We start from the raw sequence: 14,335 nt of genomic DNA, 5'->3' as shown, positions 1-14,335 counted from the left end.
CACTTGAAGAGAGTTGTTCTTTTGTATATCGGGTAAAAATAAACAGATCTATTTAAAAAAAATCTAACGTGTAGCTATGACTTTATGAGTGACGTCCAAACTAAACATCTGAATTAATACAACTAATGGAATCTTATTTGAAAATAAAGTCCTGTAAGGCACGAGGATGCCATGAATTCTACCTAGCACCCCACACAGTCTTCAATACTGGCAAAGATGGGGATACAGCATATATGCTGGTGGAAGTTGACTAATACTGAGGCAAAGCTCACCTGACCCAGGGCCTGTGAGAATCAAATCATGTCAGTGAGCTTTGGAAAGGAGCGGGGTAAAGAAATGATGTTTGTAAGAACGTTGCTTTCACAGTTGAAAAGAAACATCAAGTGATAAACCTGGACATTTACAAGTTCTAGGTACCTGTGGTTTTGTGCAGACTATGGCAGCCTTTTACCAAGTTACCCTTCTGTCCTTACCTTTGTCTAAAACAGTCCCCAAGATTCAAAGGTGCTGAAAGGCTTAGTTGTGCTTAGTTGAGGGGAGTTGACAATGTTGGATACAGAGCACTGGCAGTGCAAAGTGAAACTGTAATCAGTGTCATTGTCATTTGAACCGCATTGTTTGTAGTGGAACCAATTGTGAAGCCAAAGTAAATTCAAAATCTAAATTAGAAAAACAGATGCTTCTTTTGTTTGGAAAATGTAGTCCCATCTAGCCCTATTGTAAACCATTTTCTTTTGACTTACACCACATAGAAAGAAAAATCACAGTGCATAACGCAAAAATGCAGAAACATATTTAGCAAATTTGTGGATTTCATAAGTCATTTATAAACTTTGGATTTGCAAACAATTTCAAAGCCTTCTGAAAATATTTATAAACACAAAAATCTCTATAATGCTACACATAATTATACCAGGCCTTTTCAAAGCATATTTCAGAGATAGAGTTTGTGCAGAATATCAAGTTTCCTATTTGGGGTTTGTCTCGGAGACAGTGAACAATTTATTTTTCAATCTGTCTCCACTGATGCTCGTGATTAAGCTAACTACATTGGGGCAACAAGAGGAAAGGCATTTATCTTGTGCCTAATTTCTAAATTGACTCATGACATTAGGAAGTCAATCTATAGAGTGGGATTTATTTCTTCAGCTCAGCAAGTGCCAACAAATTTGTGTTTCTTGCAACTTCAACTATTTAAGGCAATTTAAAAAGTTCACTTTTCATGCCTTTGAGCTACAAGACCGCTTTCATTTAAAAACTAACATCTCCAACTTTGTGTGAAGTCATTACATCACCCATTCAAGTTCACTGCAGTCCAAAGCTTTTTCACGATATTGATTAGCATAAGAAAATTCATGGTAATAAATGTTGTTATTTTAAATGGAGATAGTCTACCAATTGGTGCTTGCAGGAAAATAGGAGCTTCGAACAGGCACACACACACACACACACACACACACACACACACACACACACTCAATAATAACTAAGAGAAAAACACAGTTTTGTGTTTATGATTCTAATTCGAGGTAATCAAAAGTGTAAACAGGGAAATGTTTTGCCAAGTTTATAGCACATTATTTGGGGCATAAATCTAGGGATTTAAGTTTTGCTTTTAATCTTACAGCTTGAGTTACTTTCATTTTGTTTATATCAACATTTTGCTTCCAGTAACATTAAAAAAATTAAAGTTGTCTGGTTACAGATCAAATTCCTCTCAATAAACACTAAACCTCATTGTGAGCAGAATATAAATGAATTAGACTCACCAGAAGTAAATTTCCTACTTGTATAAAAGGATTAAAATCTGCAGTGTGTGGACAAGGAGGCTAAGTAACGATGCCTCGGAAACCCCACCCTCACACAGAAGGCCTTGGTCTTGCATCAGGAAAGTGAAAGGGCAAACCTTTAAGGGGCAAACCTGGGTGTGTGTGGACTCTTGTTATAACTTCACCTCCTACAAGAACATCATCTTTTCAGGCTAGACAAATGCCCCTCCACAAATGATCTTCCTAGAGTCTATTCCTTAATCAATGAAGTAAATCAAATAATATGTTTATATCAGATAATGTTAGAGATTTGAATCCAAAAGGAGAATTGTGAATGCAGAGTTTAGAATCGATAACACTCATCCTTTGCTTCTCCTTTGATTCTCCATTTCCTCATTTCTAAACGAGCAAAGCAAAAATAAAAGTTTTAAATTGTGCAAGAGGCTAAGTCAGATAAGAACATTCAATGCTTTTGTCATTCTTACAGAGTTAGTCACAAAGGCCCCAATACATTGGGTAGAAATGTACAGTCACATTTTAAGTGATTCGCACTTAAAATTTAACAGATTCAACTGTATTAGAAGAAAAGGGAAGCAAACAAAAGAAGATAAAGCTTTTAAAAAGCAGAAAGAACAATCCAATTACTACTGCAAGTTTTTCCCTCTATTTCAGTAACAGCCTAAAAGCCCATTAGGCAAGACTTGGGTAGTAAGACATGGCTGAGGTGAAGCATGGTCCTATTACTTCAACACCCTTATTTTCAATGCCGTATTACACAGGCATTCAGGGCAACTATTCCACCTGAATCTCCCAGGGAGGCACCAATCTGTTTTGATGTTTAAAAAATATATATTGGTTTTCTAGTCTTCAGCATGACCTTTTACTGAGAACTTCTCAATGGTTTCCCTACTTAATGAGAGGAAGGAACTGCCTAAAAAAATTGTTTCTTCTCATTAAGTGGGGAAAACGGAAATTTCCTCTCACTTAATGGTCTAATTCACATTTAATTTGTCATTACACTGCATTAAGATTTAAGTACATAACAGAGTTCAATATTGCACTCTGGTTGAGGGACATAGAAAATGATACGCACCAAAATATGCTGCCTCAGCACTCTGTGGGGGCTTGGAGAGCTTTTCCTTACTGTTCTCGAAGTAATGATTTTTCCTAGTGGATTGCGAAATGTATCTAAGGAGCATTTTTCAACTTTTGTGGTTTGGACTTGAAATTGAAAGAGAACATTGGTATTGATAGTACCCATTAATAAATGCAGAACTAACTGAGGAAATGTTAACAAACCAGAGGAATTAAAACACAAAAAATCAATGACAGACAATGCCTCCACCCACTGGTAACTGAGGTATCAGACTAAGACAGTTTAACTGAGTTAGAGAATCTCCAGACAGATACTACTGCTGAATTTTGGCTATTTAGAGACTTGGGCAAGTACTTTTACTGTGCCCAGGCTCAAAGAAATAGTCTTAGATGCTAATACTTTTACTACAATGGGTATAAGACTTTCCCCAAGCCAACTAGTTAGAATAATAGTTTTGTAGCATTATTTGAACATGTATCTCTGAAAGACTATGAGGATTTATTAAAAGTAGTGACACAGGCCTTTAATCCCAGCACTAAGGAGGCAGAGGCGGAGGATCTCTGTGAGGTCATGGCCAGCCTTTTCTACACATGCACTTTCAGGACATCCAGGTATAGAGAGAGACCCTGACTCAAAAAAGGAAAGATTTGTCAAATATATATATATATTCCTACCACTGTGGCTGTGACCATAAAATATGACTGTGGCTGCCAGTTTAAGGAAGGAATGCTCTCTCTTGACTCAAAATTTCAAAACTTTCACCCCATAGTTTCTTGGTTCCACACAATGGAGAGGACGATTGCAGCAGCAAATACACGTAGTAAAAAAGAGTCACTCGGCAATGGGGGGAGGATGGGGAGGGGAACACCCATAAAGAAGGGGAGGGGGGAGGGGATGTTTGCCCGGAAACCGGGAAAGGGAATAACACTCGAAATGTATATAAGAAATACTCAAGTTAATAATAAAAAAAAAAAAAGAGTCACTCACTTCACAGTGAGGCCGGAATCAGAAGACAAAGGGCACCCAGGATTCATGCCGTAACCCTCAAAGGCCCTCTCTAATGACCTGCTCCTACTAACCACACCTATCTCCTGAAAGATTTATAAACACACAAACTAATACCATGTTCTGGGAAGGAGTTAAAAACATGAGCTTAGTGCAGGGGGGAAAGCATTTCAGATTCAGATCCTAACATTAGCTAAACATATGTATGTATGTATGTATGTATGCATGCATGCATGTATGTATGTATGTATGTATGCATGTATGTATATGGGGAATAATCCTGTCCTGATTTTACATTTCCATTGTGAAATATAGATTTGTAGAACAACAACAACAACATAAGAGGAGGCAACAAAAAACGATGAAGAAGAAAGGTTGTTCGTGCTTTCAGGAAAGGAAAAGAGGAGCCTGAGGCTCTGATGTGCCCATTCAGGCATTTGTCACTTGTCCCAGTATTGAGGAAATATCATGAGACCGTGGGCTCTGAAGCCTGCCGGAGTGTCTATCCTGGACAACATCCAGGGCACGGGACATGATAAGCATGCTGTGCTTTGGCTACGTGAAGTTTTGAGCTCTCTATTGCTGTGTACCAATTACTTTACACGACAGAGTAAAAAGTGCCCATCTCCTTGAGCAGAGTTCTGTAGCCCTCTTCTATTGGATTTCCTGCTCAGATCTCACAATGCCGAAATGGAATTGTTAGTGAAAGGGGCTTTTCATTTGGATACACTGAGAGAAGATCATCTTTCAAGATCATTCAGGTTTTGACCAAATTCAGCGAGTTGTGGCTTTTGGACTAAAGCCTATATTTCATTTCTAGCTATCATCTGTGGCCACTCTCAGTTCTTGAAAGTCACCAGCCTGGCTTTCTATGTGGTCCCCTCCATATTCAAGCCAGCAATGACCCCGAGTCGATCCTCTGCTTTCAAACTCTGATTTACTTTTCTGTGAGTACAAAGAGAAAAATCATCCTTTTAAGGGGCTGGTATATTTCTGTGAAGACCACCTTATTATCTTAAGGTCAACCTATGCCATAACCCCATCGTAGTAACAATGAAAAGGCGATGGTAACAAGGAAGGATTCCAGTCGAGGAGATGGAGGAGGTGCCCACAAAGACATCTATAACATTGTTGGTTGTTCATACCAAGGTACCCAGCCACTTTATTCTACCCTTCAGTCTTCAGAATACAAGAGAAGCACGTAAATCAAAAGTACGTTTTGTGATCAGACTTGGGAAAGTTATTCTGGATCAAGCACTCTGCGCTGCCTTTCCTGGACTGGGAGATTCTGGGAGATTTTACTAGGTTTCTGATTGTTTAATAGAGGCCCGGGAAATTTCCTAAATTAATTGAATACAAAACTTCTTTTTCCACTTAGGCACATTTGGAACTCGTATTATGTACCAACTTAAAAGGGTAGACTGCTGTGTTTGGTGGGTAATTCATGCATCAGAGAGTATTTTTTTAAAAGCCACTGGTGTCTTTCTCATGATTTCAAGACCCGCTTGTGTGTACTTGTGAAAATGGCTGATCTGCACCAGTGTGATACAAGCACGTGTACATCAGTGGTGGAAGGGAGCGCTCTCTATTCGAATGCCATGAGATTAAATTATATTATATGTAAAACTATAAGTTTACATAGGACAAGTTTAACCACAAGTACAGTTGAATAAAAGATCACCTAAAAAGCAATTTTGAAACACTAGTACCAAATTTAGCAAAAATTACTAATAGCGGAGATCAAAAGTAAGAAGCTATTATGTTCTGTCACTAATAATAAACTGTTTGGAAATTTTTTCCATCATAAAGTTTAAATGGTTGAAAGCCAACATAACTGATAAACTCAGAATTTCTCCTTTATTTTTATCTTGGTATCTGTATTGAAAAATACATTGCTATAAAAATAACAGAGGTTTTACCCATTGCTCATTGAATACTAATCAACAAGCCAGATTTCTGCTTATATGACACTGGAGGCAAATCAATTGAAACCTATCTTTCCATGATCAAACATGTCTAATATAGATCCTCTGAGGTTTGTTCTGGAAGGTGTGCCAAGGTCCAATAAACTCAGTGGGTTTCATCATTTCAGAAATTTTATTAAAAAGCTTAAGACAAAATATAATTGGCTTTATATGTCTGCTATACCAATAACCGACACCAGGAGAAAAAAAATATTACAAAGGAAATTCTTTTGAATGTCACCATCACAGAACTAAGAAAGATGGCTTCCCTGTCTCTATTCCCAGTGTTACAGATGTAGAAATGGGTCAGACGGTGTGAGGGGTACAGCTGGGGACCAGCATTTTCAGCTTTCAGTTTTGCTAAAGCTTCATCAACCCTCTTATGTTTCATTTTCATATATGTAAGTTTATTTCCAATGTTTATGATCCTTTCCTCTGTTTGAAAAAATACTACACAGTCCTGCGTGGATGGTGGATTTAGCTCACAACGGTCAGGACCATGTCCTAGCCAGTGTCAAGTGATCCAATGTCCAATATCATCTTGTTCCACCGTTGCAATCAAGTTTCTTGTGGTATCCTAAAACTACACAATACCATGTTCTCTCGTTTACATCTCTCTCTGGAGGATTTTGAATGTGTTGGCTACTTTTAACACCACAGTATACGGAGAATTCATTACTCCTAAAGATCGGACTTGGAGCCGTTTTCAATAGGAATATATTCGATAACACTAATGCTTCTGGATGTTTGTTTAGTTGTTAATCTGCCCGTCTCTCTCTGCTTCCTGTATCGCTGAAGGAGACAGGCTGCCGCTTAGCTAATTTTGGTGACAATACATTTCATTTTCACAGTAGGCCTGTCATCTGTGTCACATCAGCGTCCTTAGTCCTGGTTTCTGATCTTAAAAGATGATAACATTTAACACTACTTCTCTTTATTGTTGTGAGTTGGGACATGGGTAATATAAAGAGGCAGGAAGAAGAGATATCTTCAAGTCCTCAAAAAAAACATAATTTTTCTCAAGGAAATTACCAACAATCTAATATTCTTAAAAAGAGAATATCTCAATTTATCCAAAGACAGGTAATATCTGCATAAAAATCTCATCTTAACTCACCAATGTCCTTCAGCCTGTGCTGAGAAGCACCAGCTCTCGGGCTGGGGAATCATTTATCCTCCCAGGTCCACTCAGTTCTTGGCCTATAGGCTGAGATTGCCACCAAGGGAGCCAATTAGTGCCAAATATGTTGGTGGGTTTTTGATGTAGGAAAATCTCCCCTAAGAACTGGACTGAGATGAGCCATCAAATGATAGTGATTTTCAGTCACTAATGATCCGGGATTTAAATAGAGACTTTTAATTGGGTTACCAAGCAACTTGCAAATATTTTGGTGGTACCTGCTGAGTCAATTGGGTAGTTTATAACCCCCTCTCCTCTGATTATGTTATCTTTGATATGACTACATTATGTATTATCAATGATCAGCCCAAGTTTCCCCCTTTGTCATTAACCAAGAAAAGACACCCTTGATTTTCTTTTCATTGTTCTTTGCCCGCATGATGTTTCCATATGTCTGAAGGAGGTTGAGCCGAGTAAAGGGTAGCCATGGGGAATAAAGGAAAGTATTCATTAAGCTGTCTTCTTATGCCCCAGGCTTCTTCCAAGTAAACTTAGACCTCCTGAAATGAGAAAGGGTACGAAGGCTTGTTTAGAACCCATAATTCCACTTAATTAACAAAGCTGGGATTCTGTGTTTGCTTCTTAGATCCATTCCCAAAACATGAAAAGTGAAATGCGGAAGATACTGTTATTGTGGTTTTTGTTCTTCACTGGAGAGTTATTTTCAAAGAAAACTTCCCAAGAAAAAATAAATTCTGCCTTTTATTGTTTCCAGATGCTTTTGTCAGTCCCTGTGGCCAAATGTATGAACTTCCTTTCTGACTGCCACTGTCATTTCCTTCAGTCTGTCCTCTTTCATGGCCTCACATGGGTCTGCCTATGTTCCTTGAACTTCAGCCTTCTGCTGTCTTGACCCCCGGTGGGGATTAGCACTCTTCCTCCCGGGCTTACAGCTCTGGCTCTCTGGTTTTTGGATAGCATTTCACACTGGCTTTCTACCTCCCAGTCCTCTGAATACACAGTGGGCTCTTTAGAAACATGCCTTTTCCACCTGACCTGTGTAGTGTGACTTCCCGACTGTAGATGAAGCAGAGACTGGAACTCTGTTTCTCCTACGTTTTCTTCCCTGGCCAGGTTTTAACTCTTTCTTTCTCCTTCAGTTGAACTCTTTGTTAGCAGAGATCCAAAGGGCATGCTGCTCTGTTTGTCTGCCTCCAAGTTTCTTTAGCGACCCCCTTCTCTTCCCTTGAGGACTTCTGCTAAATGAGAAATAGCATCACCAGCTCTTTGCTGTTTAATTCCACATGGACAGGTAAGCTATTTCATAAATCCCAAGATCAGCTGAGATGGGTCCTCAGGGCCTGTGACTGCACTCAACTGGTGTGAAAACTAAGGACTCAGTGAGTTCAAGGCTAGCCAACCTTTATATGAATGGCAGAAAATGTCAGGGGGTTAAATCACTCCTACACACTATATCATGGTGTTACTCACTTGATCCCAACTCCTGACCCAGTTTTGCTTCCCAGTTATGGGTTTAAGCAGAAATCAAAATGGTAGCAAATTCTGCATGATTTAGGTTGGGTCATTTCTTTCCTGAAACATACACTGATGTAAGATTATTGAGAAACGCAGTTGAAAGGAGAATGAGGGGACCACTATGAGTTATGGATTGAAGTTCTCAGAGGAGACAACATCCGTGATATCTTTATATTGTATGCCTGTGAATTAATGCCAGGCCATGAAATAAATGACAGAAAACTGAAAGGAATGAAAGCAGACAGAAATGCAGGCCTAACAAGACGACCTTCCAAACAATATGTATGTACACAGTTGGAGTCGGAGAACAATCTTTCTTCTATATTCTACTGCACCCCAAGGGTGCAAAGGCACCTAAGAAACGCCGATCTGTTTCTCACTAAAGTCCAAGAACGAAGGAAGGTTTGAAGATAACATCTTTGCTATACTCCTTTTCAGACGAATGGCCAGTGAAGTTTGCAAAATGAACCTCTGGAAATAAAACAAACTCTTCAAGAGTGAGTGTGAGTATGAGTGTGTGTGTGTGTGTGTGTGTGTGTGAGAGAGAGAGAGAGAGAGAGAGAGAGCAATGAACACACACGCAATGAGTAAGCACCTCTGTGCACACACATAAGTGTACACATACATACAGAATGCCACCTGGCCCTTGTATGTTATTCCTTGGGAGTTACTTAGCTTTTATTTCTTTTGAAACAGGGCTTGGCTTAGAACTCACCTAGTGAACTAGGTTGGCTGGCCAGTGAACCCAGGGATCTACCTGTCTCCATTTCCCTAAAGCTGAGATAACAAACATGTACCATACTTCCTAATGGGGTTCTAGGGATTGATCTTGGGTCCTCCAGCTTGCAAGGCAAGCTTCACCTACAGAGCTGTTGCCTCAACCACTTACCAAACAAGTCTGAGCTGCAAGTTTTCTGAAGTGTGAAATGTGATTTCTGGGTTCTTTTCTTTTTCTCTTGTTTCTTTGATTCATTTTTATTTTTCTCACATATTATTCTTTCCCAAGCAGCCTGAAGAGCAGTACATAGCTGGCTGAGAACAGCGCTCTCACAACAGAGTAATATCCTAATTACCCTCCTCTTAGTAAGGGCTCCTTTTGACAGGTGTCAACTTGACTTAAGTGCTTGGCTGCTGGGTTTTTTTTTCCCTTTATGCTCCTTTTTTCCACATTGTCATGTCTTGAAGTGGGGTTAAATGCTGACATCCCTTTGTGCTTAACTAGCGATAACTATCAAAGAAATGCATAAATTACAGTTCCAGTTACACTGAGTCTAGCAGGCTCATCTGCCTGTAAAGAAGAGACAGATAATAGAGCCAACCTGGACTGTATTTTTTCTGAGCAGAGTTGTGAGGTTGGCCTATTAAATCTCAGGTTCCTTTGGGTTCCTTTCTGCTTTCTCGAGTACTTGGACAGGTAGAATATTCCAAATAATTATTCCGACTTCTCGCCTCTTGTACATTACTTAAAGAGTTTCTGTTTATCAGAGAAAATATTCACTCACCCTCTACAAAACACAAAATAATTTTTTAGACCATAAGTTATTTTAAAAGAAAATCTCAGATGAGCGAGGAAATTTGTGGTGTAAACATGTCTGCCAAATGAGAGGAGAGTGGTCTGTTGAACAGCATTCACTCCAAATCTGATAGACACACTGCCCAATTGCCATCTTGCTTGTCAAGCCTTAACAGAAACTCACCTAAACAAGCAAACAAGCAGGCAGCCACCACAAATAGCCCTTCCACCTCTTTGACCAACAGCTATGAATCACAAAATATGCCCAGCTCTCTTTCTGGAGCTTTTCCTTGCTGGTGGTTGGCTGAGAATGTAATTTCATGGTAGAATGTTAGAAAATGACCCCTTGTAATGATAGAATTTACATAAATAAATGCTGATCACACAAAACAGATAATATGCTGTGGATATCATCACAATAAGTTGTCTCCTACTGACATAGACTCGAAGTTGGAAGCACACAATTATGCAAATCAAACTAATGCCAGTTGCTCATTACTGTCATGGCAGTAAAGGCAGAAACATATCCTCCATAGTCAGCTCGAGGCTGGGCCACAGGCCAAGATGTTTGGTTTTGCTGACAGAATAACTGAGTCAACAAAAATAGACTATCACAGTAATACATCAGAGAGGTCCACATCATGGCAAACCTGAGGCTTAATGGACCGTGGATTCTGTCTGTGTGGAGTGTCCTTTCCTGGTATTGAGCTGTAGACCGTAGGCATCCAGTCCACATTGCAGACTCTACAAACACAAGCAATTTTGTTTAGGGTGGTGATGCTACAACTCTATTAGCTTTTCCTAAACCCATGATAGGACATTTAATAATACATAAATGATGTCAATATTCTAGTCCTAAGCACTTTATTAAGAATTTTAGAGGACCTGACAAACCCTGGATCTAGGTCTGTCCTGAATTTTCACTAGACACCGGAGCTGTTTTCAAACAACAGAGTTTCCATTTACCATAACATCCTTTTTTTCCCCTCTTTTGTCAGACTAGAATTGTTGTTTCTGAGAGAATAGCTACCCCTAGGAGGAAGCTAATGAATCTGGGTTTCACACAGATGACTGGAAGCATCAATGACACCACGAAGCAATGGTTAACATCCATCTCCTTCCTCTTCTCTGTGGTGGACTAATTCTGTGAATAGCCTTCAGTCTTCACCTGTCATGGCATCTGTGCCTTCGTGTGAACCAACTGTTCGCACCAAGCAGTGTGTCCTTTGTCCCTTCCGTCTGAGTTCTGTCACATGTCTTGCCTAGTCAGCGGACACGGCTGTGGAACAAAAGCAGATTTAGACCCGATCCTTGCTGGTTGCCATGTCTATTTAGGCTAATTTGCCTCTATTTAGGAAGGACATTGCTGGCTTTTTATGTGAGCGGGTCAGAGATACATGAAGGAGAATTGAATTGTCCCGTGAAGACATTAAGACTAATCTAGGAGATCAGCCAACAACTAGCCACTCTCCGGCAGCTGACAGGATTCAGCAGACATCAGCCTAAGTCACCCCTGCAGTCCAGAAGTTCTTCATGTTTTACGCGCCTGTGTTTTGTCCTGTGTGCTAAGCAGTCTTATAGTGTGAATGAGAGAATAGAGAATTTTCAACAAATTCTTAAGGAGATTTAAAAATGCAGGAGATGGGTTAGAGAGATGTCTCAGCAGTTAATGGCATGTGCTACCCTTGAGAGGGTCTGGGTTCGGTTCCCAGAACCCACACGGAAGTTTACAAAATTCAATAACTCCATTTCCAGAGGATCCAGCACCCTCTTCTGGCCTCCTGCTAATGCCAGGTATGCATGCAGTGCGCTGACATATATGCAGATGAAGAATTCCTATACATAAAGTAAAACAAATAAATACATCCTTTCTAATTCCAGGAAAATATGTTCTATGAGTAACAGAAGAGTGTATTCATTTGATCCCAAGGCAAACCTGCGGGGAACACAAACCACACCAAAATGAGAGAAGCTTTCAAACTCGCATGAATGACTAGAATTAAAGACTAATGTGCTACCAAGCCTATGGAAAGTGACAAGACTGGGAGAGCCTCAGACAGAGAGGCGATCTTGGAAATGGGTCTAACAATCTCTCAAAATGTTAATCTGCATTTATCATTTTAGACATCTACCCCCAGAGAAATGCAAACCAAATTCCATGCAAATGCTTGAAATGAATGTCCATTTGACCGTTACCGAAATGACTCAGAAATTAAATCGTTCTAATATTGACTAGCTGACGAGTGAGTAAATAAAATAGCATTGCTATAAATTTAAGTACTATTAACCAATAGAGAAGAACTGAGAAATGATGTATGTCACAATATGATGATCTAGAAGACATGTTCTAAGTGAAAAACCTGGCACCACAGACAATACCTCCTGATGATACTTATATAAAATACCCTGAATGGGAAACAATGAAGGAAAATAGACTGATAATTCCCTTGACCTGGAAGGAGGGTAAAGAGTAGAAGTAGAGAAAAAACTTTTAGGAAATAAATATGCAAAATTAGATTATTATAATGGCTACACAGCTCCAGAGATGCACAATAACTCATTTTATTTTCATCATTCAATAGGTAATTTTATATATAGCAATAAAGATTAAAACACCTCTCTCTCTCTCTCTCTCTCTCTCTCTCTCTCTCTCTCTCTCCCATTCTTCACACCACAGGTTTTCTTTGTCTAGGTCACAGACATATGAATATTGGTTAATAGAGCTTTATAAGGGAAAACATAACCTCTCAACATGACTTCTTTGGGATAGTTAATTTACCACACTTGATACATTAAATGGTGAAAGCATGGGACATGGGACACATTTGCCATTTGTTCCCAGGTCCTGATGTTCACAGTGGACCAACTCTATCTTTGTTTCCATTCTTTCTGTGACACTCACTCAGGCCCCATTTAAGCATCCTAATGTCTATCCGTGTAAAGGAAATGGTGCCACTGGCTACATCATACTTTGCAAGGAATGGCCAACTTCAGTGGGTAAACTTCAGCAATGTCAGGGGGTCTGAGGGCTGTTTCTGGTTTTTCTCAATGGCTTCTTCTTAAGCGTCAGGAATGAAGATGAATTTGTTTAGTCACGTGACATTGGAGAGTCTGTGTACTGCCCAGCCTTTTGTGTCAGTCTTTCCCTTGATCAGTACAACTTCTATTCAGGTCGTTAATGGTTTTGACCTGCATTACCTCTTTTCATAAATTTGGGTCACTTGCTTTTGGTTTTACTTTCCTTCAGCCCACTCTTAGAGCTAGCTGGATGGTGTAAGAATGAAGGGAATGCCCTTTCCCTCTTGTATCCTTACACACAAAACTCACATGGACTTTCTGTTGATATAGGGAGAGCTCTGCTGACGATTGACAAAACAGCCTTTATCTTTACTCTCCCAAGAGGGAAGAAATAAAAGCAGAATGTAGTTATAAACAAGCAGTCAAAGTTGTCCCTTGTTTGTTTTGGGATTTTTTTGTGTGTTTTCTCTGGTTAGGATTATTATTTTTTTTGTAAGCCCACTGTTACGGCACACCCCAGTTACAGCTTGCCCAACTATTTCTACCATGCTGCCCAGGCTGTGTGGAGAATTCCTTGAAAGCCCTTTGAGACCACAATGCATCCTGCTATAATTAAAGGTGTAAGGCAGAAGAATGTGGAAGAGGGGTTAAATCTCCAATGTTGCTCCAAAGAAACATCAAAAGCCAGCTGAACATGTCTGATGCACGAGGGTGGCCTTCTGAGAACAGTGGGAAAAGTACAGACTCTTTGCTTATTCCAAGCTCCCAGTGGGCAACCTTGTCAGCTGACACACAACGTAGGAGGCTGATGGCGCAGATTGTTGAACTTCTAGTGGGAGTTAGCATAAATGTTTGGCAGTTTATTTTCCTCTCTCAAAATGGTGAATCATAAATGGCCAAGGTGATCAACTCCAGAGGGAACTCAAGGTTTCCAACCAACCCAAAGCCCCTTACCTCGCTCCCACCACCCACTAGGGAACTGCAAGGATATGCCACCCACACCCTCCCCCCTTGACTTTGAACCACTGCTTGGTTTTACTTTCACTTGCCTGTGGTTTAGAAACTGAGTATGTCAGCATTCCATTTTACTGCCTTGGAGTAGCAGCAAATGTGTTTTGTTCTCTCCTTTCAAAAGTAAAGATTGTATTTTAAAATCACTCTCTCCCTGAGGGAACCACTCACTCCTAACTCCCTGACAAGCCATGAGGACCTCAAAATTAAGAAACATGTCCAGAAATGTGAGTTTGTACAGAAAGGACGAGAAAACCACCCAGACACGTAATGAGTCAGTTATGTGCCTGGCTCCTGTCAGGA

The sequence above is a fragment of the Rattus norvegicus genome, chromosome 2 (assembly GCF_021556685.1).
Source record: "Rattus norvegicus strain SHRSP/BbbUtx chromosome 2, alternate assembly SHRSP_T2T, whole genome shotgun sequence".
NCBI lineage: Eukaryota > Metazoa > Chordata > Mammalia > Rodentia > Muridae > Rattus > Rattus norvegicus.
This window is presented reverse-complemented; position numbering follows the sequence as displayed.